We start from the raw sequence: 5,922 nt of genomic DNA, 5'->3' as shown, positions 1-5,922 counted from the left end.
TTCAATCTTACATAATTATTGTCGTTATCACATATCTTCACTAATTAAATCGTCAATAAGGTTATTATAGACTTTTTTTATTATTCTTATTCTATCAGAATGTTTACTAAGTCGTATTCACATTACTAAACAATTTATTCTTATTCTGTAAGAATGAAAATGAGTGAAAAACGATACGTGAGAACAAAAATGAATAAGAATTAGTGAAATGCATGAAAATGATGATAGTTATGTGAGATTGAACGTATTCACATTACTAAACAAGTTATTCCCTTAATAATTCTTATATAATAGCATTGTCCAAACGTCCGCACAATAGTTGTTAATCTACATTATAACCTAGTCCTATATATATATATATATATATATATATATATATATATATATATATATATATATATATATATATATATATATATATATATATATATATATATATATATATATATATATATAGTGGCGCTAAATTTGACATATACAGTCAAATTTGGAAAATTAAAATTATCAATAAATAATTCAAATTAAGTAGCTAAATTAATAATGAGAATTTCCAAAATCCAAAAAATGACATATTATGTCATTAAAACGAAAGTTGAAAATCACGGAAATAGAATAAAATTAGGGTAAATCGAAATTTGGAGGCCTAAACAACGTAATTTGGGGACTAGTGCAGTGACTTGAAACTCTTGCTTGTCAATGTATCGCACGCCTTCAAAATTCTTTACGAATCAAAAGTTAAGTCGTTTTAAGTTGGATATCTTTTCTCAGTTGTGAGTAAATATTTATGTCAAATAATCTATATGCTCGACCCATAGTTTTGTTTCTAGAAGAAGATTGCATAGTGGATGATTAAGATTATCCTTATTATAATATCTTCACTCTTTTCTTTTCTTAATCATGTCTAATTAGTCTAATGGCAAATGAGATAAAAACCAGATATTTAAAAGATTTTAGAAGATGATCATCTTTCCTAATCTTCTTTGCATCATTGCATTATGTGATCCTTCCCTAGACGAAAGCAGACCATTGTTTTCATACAATATTATTAGTTATAAAAAATTGAAATGACAAGTAAAAATTGATGATACTGAAAAAATAAGCAATCAAATTTCATTTATGTATAGGCTGCAACTCATTTGTGAGGATCCAATTTTCAAGGTCATTCCAAATATATTTTGGGTCTCGACAATAAAGCAAAAAAAAAACTCTTAAAATACACAAATTTTATTAATTTTTTATATCAACTCAATAAAAAAAACTCTTAAAATACACAAATTTTATTAATTTTTTATATCAACTCAATAATTAAAAGAAAATTATTTATAGTATCTTCTAAATATAACATTTTTTATTATAAAAATCTATATATTAAAATATAAAAATGCGTCTTCTAACTTTTTAAGATGTAAAATTATTTAAGATATCTTCAAGATCAATATTGTCTACCATATCTGTAATAAAGCTCATTGTTCTGTACGGTTACCCTTATCGTTCACCATTTGGGACATGTTTGTGTCTTTCCTTTTTAGTTTCTTGAAACAAGCACAAATATATGAATGAGTATACATTTTATTCAAGAATTAAAGAGTAGTCGAATTGAAAGATGATACTAGGTTGATTTTATATCTCCATCTCTATCATAGTTTCAGTGACATCTTACCCCACAATGATTAATAAAGAGGGTATATGCATGGTTATTTTATTAAATGATGAGGAAAAAGAGACGGATAAAAAGAATGATGGACCTAGAAAGATTCATTTACAATAAGAAAGAAAAGCATAAGAATCTTTATTAAAGTTGCCTTTTAACACTTTAACTAAAACAAGAAAACAAAATAATTCATCGTGAAGTAGCACCATAATGACCAGTTAAATTTGAATTTCTTTTTATATATATATATATATATATATATATATATATATATATATATATATATATATATATATATATATATATATATATATATATATATATAGTTTGTAGACTGAGTTTTTTTTTTTAAACCGACAAATCTAATTACTTATAAACTAATATTTAATTCATTTATGTCAACGATAAAACTTGAACCCAATGATACATGAGCGATACATGGGTTAGAAGCCGGTGTAGAGTTAAGTAATGTTGTGTTTATGTGCAATTCAAAAATAAGATCATATATTTACGCCTGAATATCATTTTCGTTGTCCTTGTAGAATCATGGGGGGCTTTCACCCTATTTTAAATAATAATAATAATAATAATAATAATAATAATAATAAAATCTTGTAACTATTTGGATTATCTATAAGACTATAACCAAGATTCAAGTTAGCAATATTACATAATATTTATTTATTATTGCGTAAAAAAGAAACATTTGGATTAAAAACTTTCCAAAAAAGAAAACTTGCATTAATAATCTTTTGTAGATTTTAGAATATTAATATAAAATTGATAAGGTACATCATTTTTTTTATCTGTGTTTATGATTCATTTTACTTAAAAAATAAAAATGATTTTTTTTTAATCGAAGAAAAAAAGTCATAATAAAAGTATACAAAAGTCCAATCACTTTTATCTTAAATGGATGAATAGAAACACTAATGAAACTATAGATCCACCCCCCTTAGCTTGGTGTACGCCAATAACAGGGCAATTCTATTTTCACTGCCTCCTTAATTAATAGATGAACCTTACCTACAATTTTAATAAAATATTAAGCTCATGATATGATGATGAATAGATTATATGTAAATGATTAGACATAAAGATTATATAAAAAAACATAGTGAAGTATGTTTAATTGGACCCCGAATAAATTGATCAAGATTGTGATATCATCTAAGATCGTCACATCGATCCTGTGACATACAAACGTTGACAAAATAATTAGCGATCGAAAACATGTTAGAAATTGAATCACATGCATGACAATGACAAAAGCTCATGCATTTTAGGTTGTTAACATGTTGTGTGACATCTTTCTACATCATGTTGCATTCTTCAAGTGTGTATGTTCGAGCTTATAAACTTTTAAATTATTCTAAAACCTCTCCATCATCCGAACAAATACAGCCGATCAACTAAAAAGGGAAAATGTCTTCCACCAACTAGTGTAAAGACTAACATGAGAGATAAATCACAATATTGCTCCAAAAGTAAGAAATGTGATGTGCAAGCTTGAAAACCTAGCATGCTCTTACAACAAAAGTAATTGCTTTTGTAATATTAGAAAAGGATGGGTATAAATGGGAGTGAAAGCAATCCATTAGGGCATCTTTGTACATAAGAGTCTTTTCACTTTGTTCTTATTTCAACTCGCCTTTCACTTGCTTCAATGTGTATCTTTATATCACATATATTGTCCACCAATACCATGAAAGAACCTCATAAAAGAAAGATGAAAAAGCTAAGCAACTTGATCTTGATGATACCATATACAGCTTCAATGATGTCCTTGATAAAGGGCATATGTGTTCATCCATGTAGCTTTTTTACTTGCCTTCTGCATACATAGAAAAGAAAGTATTGTTGTCAAAGACGACCGAAGGTACACTTTTCGTAAATAGAAAAGAAAAAGGCAACAAGTGTTTCGTTTTGACTTTACTTTAGACAAATTAATCATTAATAAAGAATATAATGGAAGACTCGAGACTCGAAGAAATTATGTAAGTACCTTTTCTGTCACAAATTCTGGTTAAGAAAGATAGAAAAACAATAATCACTGCCACACCAGCTATGATTCCAATGATTATCGCCAATGTTTTATCCATGTCACCATCGTCATCAGCTGCATAGTATAACTTTGAATAAATATATGCATATCCCTTTTAGCTTAATTAATTTATATATATTCATCTTGAATCTTTGTTAAGTTCATAACTATCTTCAAATACATGCCTTTTGTTTAGAATTTTTCACTTTAAGAAAAGTGCTTTGGCAATTGGCATAATTATATCAGATTAGATTGAAATAAGCAGTGAGAAAAAACAAACACTTATAATAAAAATAAATAAAAGATGGGGTGCTACTTGTACCGATTTAATTATATAATTAGGTCGGTAGGTCCATATGTTCTTGAATTAATATTGATTTTGCAATATGAAAGTTAAATAAGTGGATTTAAAAATTTTAGTATAGGATATTAATTAAAATGGTAAAATAATTTATTTGTCAATTTCAAAATCAAAAAGTAAGACGAGAATATGATTAGAGGGTAAGTAAGTAAATAAAAGGATACATTAAGTAGCATAAGCTTCCATGCATACACATAAAACTTTTTTTCAAGAAGTGTTATACTGTGAGTAAGAACAATAATACAGCCACCACAAACCACCATCTACGGTGGTGGAAGTGGTGGAGCAACCGCTTACCACTTCTCGAGTGGAACCCACGTTCGGAATACCGCACATAGCACTTCCCCAAGTACACATCACCCCAAGCAGATGCCCCACACTCCGATTTCACCCGCCCACCCGCTTCTTCAAGACAATCTTGACACTCACTCAAACTCAAATCTTGTACACACTGCGCCACACCCTGCACACTCCCGGACCCACCCACACGAAAATATTGCCCGTTATCCGCAGCCATGTAAGCCAACACAACATCTCTACGTGTCAAAATATCTGAATTGTAACCTATTGAAGATCCACACTTCTTGAACACTTCCATTTTGTCCTCAACCCCTAAGAAAGATGTGCCGTCGTATTTTACAAAGCATCCATCTAGTTGCATGGCCCCTCCAGTCGACCCGGGGCGGGGCAGATGACCCCGAGTCGACTGACGGCGTGGGCCACACAGTCTCTACAGTCCGTGGTGCTGAGGTCACCACGGCACTGAAACAGACCGTAGACAATGTCAGACTGGGTGGACCCCGGAACGGAGATTTTGAAGTTGTTGAAGTTAGAGAAAGAAGCGGAGTTGACTAAGGAAGTGAGCATGGAGTTGACATTGGACTCGTAGGGTGAGCCAGGGGTGAACCGTGGCTGTGAGCATCCACCATAGATGAAGGAGTCTATGGCAGATAACGATAGGTGGAAGAAGAAAGGGGAGATGAGGCATGAAAGCCAGAGAGCTTGTTGAAACATCTTTTTAGAACTTCTATTTGTGTGTGGAAGAGAGAATCATAACATATATATTTGTTGTGGAATTTGTAGGTGATGGGCAATAATTGAATGAATGTGGGAATGGCAAATTTGTAAAAAAACGTAAAGTTCATTATTTTTATTTTAGTATAATATATGGAAATAAAAAGCAGATACATGGTCAAGTTTCGTTCAAAACAGTGTATTTTCAAGTTAAAAAACCACTCCGGAGTCCTGATGATGGTTAGAGGTGGTTCTTTTTGTAAAATTATACGACATTGTTTTGAATATGTGTTTTTTTTTTTCAAAAGTCCTTAAAAGAAAATCAAGAGATTTGTTATTTTACTCAAAATTAGGTAAATTTAAATAATTTTATGTCTAAGCTTTTATATTATATATAAGAACCAATATTCCTTTTCATATTTTTTATGAAACTCATACTGTTAAACAAAATATTACGGGGTTCTCAAACAGTTTACTCGATAAATTACCATGTAATATAAATTAAATAAATTATAATTAATTTCTTTTTCACTCTTTTGTGCTTTTTTTTCGTGTTGGTAAACGATGATCAACCAACCATATATAAACCCTTGGTTGATTTAAAAAAGGTAAAGCTATATATATAAATGACATGGCACAAGAGTCGGTAAGTGTATTTATCAATGTTAGTAAAATTATTATCAATGTTAGTAAAATTACGTAGGGGTGTGTTTGGTCCCGTACCGGAAGTAATCAAAAATCAAAAGTTACAAATTCTAAAAACAAATATTGGATCTATATAAAAGAACTGGTTCCTGTTCAGTTTTGGGTTCGGGCCGGTTATATTGGTTAAGGATACAGTTATAACCAAAA

General features: G+C 30.0%; 1 pseudogene across 1 annotated transcript; it reads right to left on the bottom strand.

Annotated features, from left to right (window-relative positions):
• Window positions 1-2,992: 2,992 nt before the first annotated feature.
• LOC145036503 (plasmodesmata-located protein 6-like) lies at window positions 2,993-5,115 on the bottom strand (annotated as a pseudogene). The gene is made up of 3 exons (XR_013678451.1): window positions 4,354-5,115; window positions 3,657-3,770; window positions 2,993-3,485 (listed from the first exon to the last, which is right to left on the bottom strand). The product of XR_013678451.1 is annotated as a plasmodesmata-located protein 6-like (transcript).
• Window positions 5,116-5,922: the final 807 nt, after the last annotated feature.

Source organism: Lactuca saligna, chromosome 3 (genome assembly GCF_052625555.1).
Source record: "Lactuca saligna cultivar CGN05327 chromosome 3, ASM5262555v1, whole genome shotgun sequence".
NCBI classification, from domain to species: Eukaryota; Viridiplantae; Streptophyta; class Magnoliopsida; order Asterales; family Asteraceae; genus Lactuca; species Lactuca saligna.
Note: the sequence above shows the minus strand (reverse complement) of the source record. Positions and strands in the feature narration are given on the sequence as shown.